This window comes from Schistocerca cancellata, chromosome 4, assembly GCF_023864275.1.
Source record: "Schistocerca cancellata isolate TAMUIC-IGC-003103 chromosome 4, iqSchCanc2.1, whole genome shotgun sequence".
NCBI classification, from domain to species: Eukaryota; Metazoa; Arthropoda; class Insecta; order Orthoptera; family Acrididae; genus Schistocerca; species Schistocerca cancellata.
Genome location: NC_064629.1, coordinates 384,799,519 through 384,813,603, shown reverse-complemented (window position 1 = coordinate 384,813,603; position 14,085 = coordinate 384,799,519).

Sequence of the window (14,085 nt, the reverse complement as noted above, 5' to 3'; positions counted from 1 at the left end):
CTGACTGCTCGTGAAAAATGACGTGGTGAGCCATCGTGCTGGAACCACATGTATTGACGCAGGTACAGTGGCACATTCCCCAAGAGCACACTCAGGACGCCGTCAATGGATCGCAGGTGTGCAGCGCCTGGAGATGTGGTGGAAGAAGGTAAGGACCCATCAAACGTCCATTCAGGAACCCTGACCCAGTGTTCAGACCGTGTCGTTGCTGAAACCCAAGGAGGCGCGCAGCATGCCAGTTTTCATCAGCCCATACCTGACTGTTGTGGGAATTGAGAACATCTTACCTGGTGAACTTGACGTCATCAGTGAAAAGGATCCACCGTGGAAAGTAGGGCTTATGCACCCAGTGGTGTAAGAACTACATGCGGATGTGGGCTCTTGACGTAAAATCCTGTGGCTGCATTGCCTCTACCGTCTGGGGGTTGTACGGGTATAGCTGCTGCTAATGGAGACCACGCCAGACACTTTGGTGATCTACATTCAGTCTACCAGCTATGTTTGTGATACTCGTAGTCGAGCGTTCTTTCACTGCATAGAGTACCGCCTCTCCAGACTCAGGAGTGCTTCGCCGCCGTGGAGTATCCCTGTCTGGCCGCTGGTACACAGTAGCAAATAGGGAGTGAGAAGGTGTCTGGCGGTGTGGAAAACACTCCGAATACAATTGACGAGCAGACCTCCCACAGCACCGAGATTCGTTGTAGAAAGTCATCATGTCGAAGTATTCCGCAAACGTGTAGCTCACCATGGTCAACAGCAACACACTAAAAATGAAATATACCAACACGTTGGATTCTCTACTGGCTGATTACCAGTGGGCAGTACTACAGTGGGAACAAAGACTACAAGCTCAACTACAAGTTCATATATTTCAGGGCAGATCAAGAACTCAACTGAATGTCATGTAAGCAAATCTGTAGTGGGGATGTGACATCAGGTGATCGGTAAATGACGTACGCAATACCCTAGTCAGTGCCACCGAAAACATGGTAGATTTCAGCGTGTTTTGTTGTATTATGCGAGCAGCGGAGAAACTGTACGTTCCCAGACATGAGCTCCTATTCAAAACTTCCCCACTACAAGTCCTCAAAGCCCGTAAAGGGAATTTATTTACATCCTGTATGCTCTCATCAGTTCTGATAAATTACTACCAGATAATGGTAAGATTTACCTCTCAAATTCTTAATTTCATTTTTACGTCAAAAGTCTGGGTATGTAGTTATTTTTTTTTTTTTCCTGAGATAAATACAAGTGTCTCTTTCGTAGAGGCTAGAGTCTCAGCAGTTTCTAACTGAAATGCACTGTCAAACTTAATGCACGGAATTTAGAGAAGGGGCACATATATGTGGGAACAGCAAAAGTATTGCCACTTGTATGTATTGTACAACATAGTTTCATGGCTGCTTTGAATCTTGTATGTTAGGGAGTTTGCATGATTACAAGTTCTGGAAATGACAGTTGATTAGTTTCTGTTCTGAACTGCCGCAGTTGTTAATGAGGGCGCGATTTACGCTGAATTGCATGTATTATGTTGTAGCTTTTATATTCCTGAATTTCAGTAACTAGCCTACTTTCCTTTTAAGTTTTTAGATTATATCAGTTCTGCTGCACGCACGTCAACTATCAATAATTAACTACTAAGTTAAGCTAAAATTATTCATTCCGAAAATCCAGTCCAAGGAAAAAGCACAATAACAAGGAGTGAAACTTTTCACAAACTCACTGAGCGAAAATGGACTCGTGGTGTTTTTGTGACCATCAGTATTTACAACAATAGTACAGTATTTGACACAGAAATACGTGTTTGAGTGTTATTTGGCACGTTTATTGGCATTTTCTGAGACAGTTTAAGACATTTACAGGGTCTATTTGCCGAATGTTTCTGATAGTTATGTAGGAACCTACGTAAAATATATGTCTTCGTGTCAGCGTTTCAGGTACCTTATGGTTAATCACTATTAATTATAAAAATAAAGAGATAAATCTTTTTAATAAACTGTTTAACCATAGCCGTTCTTCAAACAGTCATTATCTAAAAAAAACCACATTTTCAAACTTTCAGTCAGCGAACTACGGTTATTTATATCGTTTTTTCACTCATAAGTGATATGTCTGGGGCCAATAAATTGCTTAAGCAAATACATCTTCTTCCAAACACAGAAGTCTCTTACCACAGTCTTGGTCATTAACTCGCGCTGAATACTTTCCGATGCTATCCCTAGGGACCGCTAAATACATCTCTTTTAACAGCTGCAGCATTCTAAAGCATTCGCATCCAGTTTTACTGTTTGCAAGGCTGCTGCATTTTCCAATCTGCTCCAGCAATTCAGTGTGTTTCCACAGTTATGTGAGCTCAGTGATACAGTTTCTATCATGCAGCGGCTAACAGTTCTGACCGTAAACTGATAAATTAACACAGGTGGTGGTAAAATAGTTTATAAAATAAATTACGAGAAGAGAATAAAAATTATTTATCTAGGTAAAGATTGTAGTAAGATTCTACCTGTTACGTTACACAGTGCCTGAACCACTGTGTTACCTCGCTCAATTCAAGATGAGGTACTGATATAAAGTTCTTTCGCAAGACAAGAGGCATTAAATATAACTAATCCCTTTACCTGAGACGTGAGGAGCTCGACTTCGATTGCTTATATCACAGTTTCCTGAAGGCATAATTTTTCTTCTGGATAAGCAAATGCAGTTTTCGAAAAGGTTCTAGCTCTAATTAATGTATCGCAAATTTACCCTAACACATTTAACAATTACAATCATGCATGCAAACATTCAAACCTCATCTGGTACATTTATAGTGGATATACGGGCGTATGTCGTATTTGAAGACTCTTGGTTTTCTTTCGAGTGCTTGTTGTACTGAAGTAACTTTCTACCTGTTCGAACTTACGTGCCGCAACTTAAAGCAAGCAAACACATCGAAACCTCACGCGTTGCCCCACTACCATTTGTTTACCCTGCGTTGCGTAGCACACTTGTGTTGGTGGCAGCTAATGCGCTCGTTGCGACCTGCCATCGGCCGACGCCCCACGCGACAACGCATGGGGTGGAAAATGGAATAATCCATCTTGCCCGTAGAGCGCGGGATTTGTGACATTCAATATCGGGCGAACGGGGACCACACACGCACACACACACTCCCTTCACTTCACCCTTCTTATTCTCCAAAGTGCTAACTCGTTAGCGGCGCTCGTCTGCTGCTCTCGTGTGCTGCCATCCATCTGCCAGTCGATTATTAAGAAATATTCGCACCATGTGCACTCAGAGCCACGTCATCCGTCAGCATTAATGACACCTAGTAGCTATGAATAATGTTTCATTAAGGTAGTAAGATAAATGCAAAGATCCTGTGTTTCAATTTGTTGCTGTTTTGTTGGATAGAAACTCTTGAAACAAGTCACTGCAGTAAAAAGGTAAAGCCAAATGGCGTTGATGAGTGAGAGAATACAGACTATATCACAATAAATAGCCAAAACTGGCTCGGGTAATAATACACTATAATACAAGCAAATATGTTCCAATTAACTTGTGTTCCCAAACGAGCCGTTTGTGAGATAATTGCGACTGATTTCAGTTTGGGATATTGTCCTATGTGAACCAGAACGAACAAAACACGTAAATTTCGAGAAGCTGCCATATTAAAGTATAATCATGGCACATTTTTCTATTGCAGTAAATCGCATTAAATTGGCGTAAATGGCATAAAATAGTCTTTTACCAATAAAATAAATACAGCATATGCTGAAAATAGTCCCCAGGCGTTGGCGCAGCAGGTACACTTAATGTCTTATCTCGGCCTCGACACCAGTCTGCCACCAGGTGACGGGGTGAAGCTTTGATAATGCCAGTCACTCGTACTAGCGATACGTCTGAAAAATCTTCAGACTTAAGTCAATCGAAGGAAATGAGACAGAAGCCAACAGGCAATGGGACACTCTTTATATAAAATCTCCGTATTTCCGACGTATCTTTACAAAGAGTGTGTCATAATTAATATCTAAAATCTTCAGCGGTGAAGGAATACGATAACACAAGCAAACATGTTCCACTAACCATGAAACCGCAAACGTGACGTTTGAGAGACAGTTCCGAGTGTATATTTAAGAGCGCCGACACTACAGTATGAAATATTTTCAATATCAGTACTAATATATTTGAAATTTAAGCTTTTCGATGTATCCCCATCTAACTGAACTGAAATTTGACCCATTTCCGAAGGTTAGGGAACGTGGTACACGCATGCTGGGACACCGACATCTTATTATACAGATGTAACACGGAATATATCGCTTTAGTACCATCTATGATGGATAGGACGACCACGGCCTATAACTTGGCCTCCTAGTTGAAATGATTTTAATCCTCTGGATTTTTCTGTCCAGAGTCATCTCAGACGTAAAGCGTACAGAGCTCCCACTGATACGGCTCAAGAAGTAGACAATCGAATTGCACCGCTCTAAGATTAAAAATATAGCACCACTGTTTAAAAGAATTCGTAGCTCACTGCTCGAATGAGCATAGCATTATATCCAGATGCGAAGATGACACAAAGAGCGGTGGTGGTGGTGGTTAGTGTTTAACGTCCCGTCGACAACGAGGTCATTAGAGACGGAGCGAAAGCTCTGGTTAGGGAAGGATTGAGAAGGAAATCGGCCGTGCCCTTTCAAAGGAACCATAACACGAAGAGCACTTAGGTCATTTGTAACATGTTATATGCAGAAGCAGTATGGTAACCGTATTTCTAGTTTACGTAGGCCATGAGTGAAATTTGAGCGAAAATCGATATAGTCTCAAATTTCACTAATAAACGATTAGTTCACGCACTTTTACGCGATTTTAGAGTGATTTTCTGCAGTAGAGAAATATGCCATGATTATGCATTCAGATGGCCGTGTCTCGAAATTTACGTGTTCTGCTCGTTTTGGTTGACATAGGTCGTATCACAAACTGATCATAACTGCTGGTAGCAGCAGGCTATGAGGACTCTCCGAACTTCGGGTTTTATAGCTCACATACGTTTTAAAACAAAATTATCTAGGATTCCTACAGTGAAATTGTGGTTGGTTAAAGGAAATATGATTTACAACACAAAAATTCTGTGGAAGAAACATTATTTTACAACCCACATGTTAAGTACATGTAGCTGACTATTATTTGGTTACCGCTGCACGACGTTGAAAATGTTCTTACGTTTTACACGAGATATGATGCTGCTAGCTAGGGCTCCCTTCCTGGCTCCAAGCTCTACTTTATTGTAGTCTACTGATAAAAATAACATCTTGCACAGGAAAGTCGTGACTCCATCGGGATCTTAGATCGGTTACTTCTGCTACATTGGCCAGTCATCAAGATTTAAGTGAGTCAGCGCACGAGTGATGGGACACAGCATCTCCGAGGTACCGATGAAGTGGCGATTTCCTTGTACGACTATTCCACAAGTGTACCGTAAACATCAGGAATCCGGTAAAACATAAAATCTGAGACATCGCTACGGCCGGAAAAAGATCTTGCAAGCCTGAAGAGAATCGTTTAACGTGACAGAAGTGCAACCCTTTCGCAAACTGATGCACATTTCAATGCTGCGCATCAGTGTTCCGACCCTTCAGCGAAACATGATCGATATGGACTTTCGGAGCCGTATTTCTCTGACTGTTGCATTTAAATGCGGCCATGGAATTCTCCATTCATAAGACATTACTCACAGCTGTCCGCTTGAACAGATGTGATATTAAGTCTTCATATGTGAAACGTCCCCTAAGAAAAATTATATACGACTGTGCTTAAACTGACACACAATATCTTTTAGCGCAACGCAATCTGACTTTCAGAAATCCCTACAAAGGAATGGCCCTGACTAACATTAACCTGTACCTTTCACAAATCACTTACCTTACCAACAATCTTCGTTACTCGAACTACTGCAATACAGCGAGCGCCACTACTGCCAGCTAAATAAAAGATTCAAACTACTGAAGGCACTAACCACTGATAGGCATAGTTAGCAAGTGAAAGATTTTAATAGAGAACAAACAATGTATTTACCTTAATAGTCATAATATATATATAGCAGTTCATAACATCCATTCTGTACTCAAAAATCCGCCATCTTATCTCCCACATCCACCACTGCTGGCGGCTCACCTCCAACTGCACAACGCTACGCGCTGTTCACATCCAGCTGCCGCTGGCCAACACTACAATGGCAGACAACAATGCAAACCAGCCACAGACTGCACACAGCACAGCCAGTGATTTTCATACAGAGCGCTACGTAACGTTGCCAATAAGAAAACATAAACAGCCTACTTACATAGCCCCCATCCTCCCCACAAAAAATTTTACAAATTGTTTTGGGCAGTGGCCAATAATGGTTTGATAAAATTTTTCATAATTACAATAACAAAGAAATCAAATGCACACACTTATTGATACAATGTTGGTCAAAAGCTAAAATTTTCTCACAGTCCATAAAGATAGTCCTGATCATTCATCATAATAGTAATTACAGTTTTTTTCACAAAGTCTCATTAGTAAAAGAAATTGCACACAGAAGTAGTGGATTTCCATGCAGTCTTGAAGAAGTAGTGTTGTCCTTCCAACGGAAAGACAGTGCTGACTCTTCACATGCAAACAGGTAATGGGCCACAACAGAGCAAACCCACAGCAGAGTCATTCGACGTTTTGAACAATATTGGTAGGTAGGTCATCATAGAGTAGACCCGATTGTGGTATTGGTGGGCCACCAGAGGTGCAGACCCACTGCAGTCCTTGTAGAGATAATGGTATTGGTGGGTCATCAAAGATGCAGACCCACTGTAGTCCTTGTAGAGATGGCAAGCAGCCATCTGTTGTGACTGTGGAGGAGCACAATCACCATTGAAGAGTCTTGTGGATAATATAGCAAGTCCATAAACCACCACTTGTACACTCACATAGTTTTTGGAATAGACAGTAGTCATAATCAGGTGTATAGACATAAAAATATTTCTCATCATTTCACTAGGCATTGCAATAAATATCATAAATTAAGAGCTCCACAGTGTTATCATGTTTTCAAGTTTGATGGTATCGTATTTACAATGCTTTCTACAAAGGAATGTCAATAGCGAGTATAATGGCCTCCATTTTTTTTTCTACCTGTGCCTCTGGAAAGGCACACCCTAATGGCTTTTTCTCCAGGCGTCTGACACAGCTGGGTGCCCACGACGCATTACGTGCAGGTGGTCACTTAACTTTCTTACAGAAATATTTACGTCAGCAGTTTCCGTTACAGTGACAGTCTCATAAAAATATTTCACAGGTCAAGAATTTGCGTTACAAATCTGTAGAAACAAAATCCTATAAATATAACAGTGTCCAAAAAATTTTCGCCGGCATTGTGATACATTCACGCGTTTGCACACATTTCATAACTCTTAAAGTACGATTCTTGGTTTCCAACAACCCATTTTCACAAACCAGAGTCCCTAAACACTACTCATTATTCCTTACCTTATTCGTCGACACTTCTTCAATATTTCATCATAACAGATACGTAGCTTAATCAAATAAATCATATAGCATCAGCTAATTGATCATAAACATACCGCAACAGCATAATACACATAGTCATCGTAATAATAACATTATAACACCTCAGTCAACTCTCAAAATCGTCGTAGCTTCCTCCAATAATTAAAAAAAATTCTTTGCTCATGTCAAAAGTGTCATCTGCCTCAAACGTACTTTAAAAATTGTGATCCCATACCAAATATATAATTCAAAGCTCTCATGGGTCCGAAAAAATATGAACAGTTCACACAGTACAGACAAAATACAATTTCATAAGTGTGAAGTTATCCAACTGTGTAATTGCGTAAACATGAGTCACTGATGTAGTAAAATAAATGTTTGTATCTCTCAGTTAAACGATCAGATAGGTGTGTAATTTGAGTGTTAGAGAAATATGCTACCGATGTGTAAAGTTGTATAAGCAAATACCATATTAGCTAGGGCTCCCTGTGCTTGCCAAACACATGGTACACAAAGTAAGCGTGTACCCCCCTGAGGATTAATGTAATTATACCCTCAGGTGTTACAGATTACAGCAATGGAATGAAATGTATCATGGAAAACCTTTGTATCATAGTAATTCAAAAATCTATAAAAATAAATGTTTTAAGTACAAAGTTAGTCACTGACATGCGTGTGCTGTAGCGCTAAATGTGCATCTTGTTGTAAGATAATCTCTGTGGAAGTGTCGTAGTTATTTTCCTCTGAAAGCTAAGTTCTGCAGAAGCCAATGTACTTACCTCATGATAAACAAAAGTGAAATGCTTTGCGTATAGATATCTTACTTATTATGCTTATTGCCGTGATGAAGAAAGTACTATGCTGTAACGTATTGTTGTACTACGGAAAAGGCTGTCTCCTTGTAGCTATACCACAAAAGTTACTACTAAAACATGTTTTGCTTTCCAGAAGAATTCAGAAAAACCGTGCAGATATAAAGCAGATACTCCGCAAAAGCAACAATGTAAATTGTGTCACACATTAGTAGTGTCGTGATATAATCGTGTAGCTGTCACATAAACTAACCACTGTCTCATCTGGTATCTCACAGAAAGTACCTTAAATCCCAAATGTATTTTCAAGTAAACCAAAATGTTGCATTAAAATTTCATTAGCAGTACTGGTAAATGTTCTAAGTATGTGAGCTTTATAGTCGTTACGTAGTCATGCAACTAACAAGCAAGAATGCACACACACATGAACACTGTGTCGTCTGTTCACAATAACAATGCTTTCGTATATTTTTTTTTAAATAAGTTCTCTTGGTTCTTGACTTGATATTTAACTTCAAACATTGTTGCATGGTAACAGTTTCTAAGTCTGACAAAGAGTACTAGTAACGTGAAATGAAAAATTTTATAGCAAAGACTAAATTAAAAAACAGTTTATCTCTCAATAAACGGTTTTACATGTGAGATGTGGTGTAACCCTTTGCTCTTCTCAGTACGGAGAGTTTCAACTTGAATGCAATTATCATGCGGTATTCATCCGTAACGAATACTGGAATTTTTCTCGAGGTTAGCGTCTATGTTATTTTTCTCTGAGCCAGCCGGCGCACGCGGCAGCCTGCGGTGCGAGTCATTGTCTGTTCCTTTGTTGGTGCGCGTCGTTATTGGGATTTGGAGACCTAACTTCTACAAATTCACGTTGTCGAAAGTGCCCTACTCTGTTTGAATCCCGCCAGTTCTGATGAAATTCAGGTCTGTCGTTGTGATTATCTCGTCTGTCGTCATGTCGGTAGATTTCATAATTTCTTTCTTGTCGGTCATGTGGTGGAGAATTTCTTCCCGAATCGTAACTGCGCGCTGAACTGTTGCATCTGAAGTTATTCTGTCTCCCTTGATAGTAATTGTTTTGGTTCCCATATTGTCTGTTTCTAAGGTAATCTCTGTCATATTCATTACTACGGAAATGTGATCTTTCTCTGTAAGTATTATTACTCTGCCAGTGGTTGTCATATGGGTGGTGTCTGTTTTGGTCACGATTTGCATTGTAAGAATAGAATTGTCGTGTCCAGTTATTGTTTCTGTCGTCACGGAATTGTGACGGATGTGACCTGTAGTGATTGTTTTCCTGTTTTCGCATCCCGCGACTGTCTGTGTCAATTTCTAATTCTTGTAAGAGTCCCTGAAAAGCTTCAATGTCGTCTTTGCAACGTCCTGCCAAAATAATATGTCGTAAATGTTCAGGTGATTTGATTAAGCAAATGCGTATGAGTTCTGAGGGGCTGTATGGGTTTGACAGGTACTGATTCTTGTGCAACTTGTCTTCAAAATATTTCACAAGACTAGAAAATTCAGATTGTTCGAAACGTTTCATCATTATGAAACTATGTTTTACTCGGTCTTGTGTAGCTTGAGTCCAATATGCTGATAGGAAGGCATGGTAAAATTCTCCTTCACTGTGACAATTGTGAATGACCGATCGCATTCTTACAGCTGGTTCATTCTCCAAGTAGCCACACATAAATTCTAACCTGTGCTCCAATGACCAGTTGGGAGGGACACAATGAGAGAATTGATGGAGCCACGCTTGTGGATGAATGTCGTTGGCAGAATTCTTAAATGTTTTGAATTTACGTGTAGTAATGAACAGCTTATTGTCAAAATCATCGTGTCCGCGAGTAGCATATCGGTCATTGTTACGTCATGTCGGCGGTTCCATCTCAAAATTCGGTGTACCTTGCCAATTTCTTTCATAATTTCCGAAGTGCCCTGAGTTATTATTTTGTGGCTGTTCCGTATTTCTATGTCCCTCTTCCCGTATTGGAGCGCGAGTGGCCTCTGAAATACGTAATTCTTGTATTACCTGTGTCAGCTGATCTTGTACTTCCCGGATTTCTCTTTGGTGTTAATTTGATTCTGATTTTGTTTGAATTTCCTAATTTAATCGCACTCTTCTGTGTCAGTGATGGCTACAGGTATTGTGTCATTCAGATCATCATCTACCTTTGCAGATAAGTTAGTGAACTGATCCGAAATTTCGGCTACTTTCTCCAATAGTGTACTTATTTCCTCAGTGTGTTTTTCTGAACCAAGTTTCAGAGTGTCCATTTGTGTTGATATCGTATCTACTGTGTCCTTTAAGTTTTCTTGAGTTTTTGCAAGTTGCGTAACCAAATCGGCAGATGCAACTGAGTCAATTTTAGCTTGCAAGGTGTCGTGAGTTCTTTTGGAGTTCTTTTATGGCTGCTTCATGATTCTGTAATGCATTTTCATGCCGCGAAAAAATAGGTTGAAAATGCTCACAAATTTGTGTTTTTACATCATTACAGACTTTTTGACATTTCGATTCAATGTTATGTAACTCAGTAGTTAAATATTCACATGTTTGTTCAAGCTTATGGTCCACTGAGTCTAAATTTTGAAGATTTTCTTCTATTGTGTCTAACTTTTGAAAATTTTGTTCCATTGTGTCTAACGTTTGAAGCTTTTGCTGTGTGTGTCTCTGATTTTGTTCCATTGTGTCTAACTTTTGAAGCTTTTGCTGTGTTTGTCTCTGATTTTCTTCCATTGTGTTTAACTTTTGAAGCTTTTGTCCCATTTGTTGCATTAATTGTAATAACAATGCACTGGTGTCTGAAACATGTTCCTCAGTTCTATTCGGCAATGCATTTGAACCGGCAATATTCGCAGTTTGAAAAGCAGAAAATGTGTCTTGACTTATTTGAGAAAAGGGTGAGGACGCAAAACCTGAATCTACAGTATTTGCAAGATTGTGTCCTGTCATTTCGGATTCCTGAGGCAAGCTGTTGCCGACCGATCGATCGATAATGCTTCCCTGTTCACTAATTGTTTCACTATCTACACCATTGTTTGACGCCCGCTCCATTTCCCTATGCACAGTTACCAAATTACTAATTTTAATATTAGTTAATTCATTACATGGTGGCGTTAACACACTGCTTTCGTCTTCACTGTCATTTCTCAGTTTACTTTGGAGCCTAGTATTACGTTTTTCACACGCCATTATTGTCACAATATTTCACACGACAACACAGAAAAGCACAATTTGAAGAGCAAAAATAAGAGAACACATTAACATAGCACTGAAAATAATATCTAGTTAATTGCAAGCGCAGCTGCGAAATACTTGGTGCAAATCTACATGCATGCCACAACTGTTTTACTGTACAACAATGAAAGACTGCAACTACAAAGGAGATTCTCTCTAGAATTACGCAATAGCAATAAACAAAATCTACACTAATTACACAAACTACAAGAAAAAATCAGAGGATTCCAGTGAGGTATCCTCGGCTAAGGGTCGACATATGAAACGTCCCCTTTGAAAAATTGTACACGACTGTGCTTAAACTGACACACAATATTTTTTAGCGCAACGCAATCTGACATTCAGAAATTCCTACAAAGGAATGGCCCTGACTAACATTAACCTGTACCTTTCACAAATCACTTACCTCACCAAAAATCTTCGTTACTCGAACTACTGCAATACAGCGAGCGCCACTACTGCCAGCTAAATAAAAGATTCAAACTACTGAAGGCACTAACTACTGATAGGCATAGTTAGCAAATGAAAGATTTTAATAGAGAACAAACAATGTATTTACCTTAATAGTCATAATATATATAGCAGTTCATAACATCCATTCTGTACTCAAAAATCCGCCATCTCATTTCCCACATCCACCACTGCTGGCGGCTCACCTCCAACTGCGCAACGCTACGCGCTGTTCACATCCAGCTGCCGCTGGCCAACACTACAATGGCAGACAACAATGCAAACTAGCCACAGACTGCACACAGCACAGCCAGTGATTTTCATACAGAGCGCTACGTAACGTTGCCAATAAGAAAACATAAACAGCCTACTTACATATGTAACATTTAAGTGTGTGCAAACCTTAGTTCGTTAGTCCATAATCCGCCGACAGTATTTAACTAGGTTTTATTCCAAACATTTCCTGTTGACTTCACATTACTCTTTGCAGTGAATTTCATGTGGTAACGACATTTAAGTGTTTGTATTTTTCAATGCCTAGGCATTTTAATGTCCTTGTAAAATATTCCAATAAAAAAATTTTAAACATCTGGTAATTCTAAATTTTCGTGGAAATTATGCAACTGGGCTCCGTGTAGCTTCTTCGAGACGCTTCATCTGCAACGCAGAAACCATAACTGATGACTTTACATTCTTAATTATAAGTTAGTTTGCTCAAGGGAAGTAACTGGATCTTTGTTTTGTTCTTTGTTGAAAATTGGAAGCAACATATAGTTGTAAGAAGAGTTCAGACAGGTAACAAACTCGGAAGGAAATGGGCATAAACTCAAACGGAAACTATTTAGAATAAACAAAAGTAAAAAGATAACAGAATTACATCAAAGGAAATTGAAAATTTATCGACAAAGTGTAACTGATACCCAATGTGGTACAAACAAAGTGACTCATTAGTTTCTCTAGTGAGACTGACTGTACTCCAGCTCAGTACCTCCAGCAAGGAAGGCCCTTGTTGGACGGAAGGAAGGAGAAAATCGGCTTCACCCTTTCAAAGCAACCATCCTATCATTTGCCTCAAACGTTGTAGGAAGATCACGGCAAACGTAAATCTGAATGGCCAGACGGGGAACTGTAACGCTGACCTCCCGAATAACACCACTGCGGTCCTTTGTTCTGTAAATCCCTGATGATGCTAGAAAGCTGTAGTCCGTCCTGTGGTAATCAACATGCTAACCATCGAGTCACATACAGAGAAACAAACCCAGCTCCTCTGGGTGGACATGCTGAAGTACCTTGACGGGCTTAGAAATGAAGAACCTCTGGAAGCTTACCGAGTCACATATAATCCAATAATAAAGTCGGCAGCCTATATGAGAAAGTACCTTTTAAACTATGGCCTTAACAAATACTTCCTAAGCAGTATCTGCGATAATCCACAACACGGAAATTAATCACTTTCCCATAATCTTTTATTATGACTATTCCAGCTTCTACATTTTATTCTGGGGTAATATTATTAACTTAAGCTACGGAATAGCATCGAAAAATTATTATTGTTACCTGTTTAGCATAACAGTGAAACATCTTCGGCTAATGCCTTCGCTATCGATGACGAAAAGTAATCATTTCGAGTTGGTTGGTTAGTTGGTTGCATGTTCCGCAAATCATTAGAAGGCATTAGAACGTTTATTCTTCTTTCTATGCAACCAGCTTTTAAATAGCAAGTCGTCCATGGAACAGATGGAGCTATGCAAGGGAAATGATCTGGGGTTAGATTGGTTCAAATGGCTCTAAGCACATGGGTCTTAACATCTGAGGTCATCAGTCCCCTAGACTTAGAACTACTTAAACCTATCTAACCTAAGGACACCACACACATCCATGCCTGAGGTAGGATTCGAACCTGCGATCGTAGCAGCAGCGCGGTTTCAGACTGATGCGCCTAGAAGCGCTCGGCCACAGCAGCCGGTTGGGGTTAGATTAAAATTTGATTTGCTACCTGTCAGACATATTATTTACTGGAAAAATTACTAAAGTTCTTTGTTGCTACTCGTTTGTGAG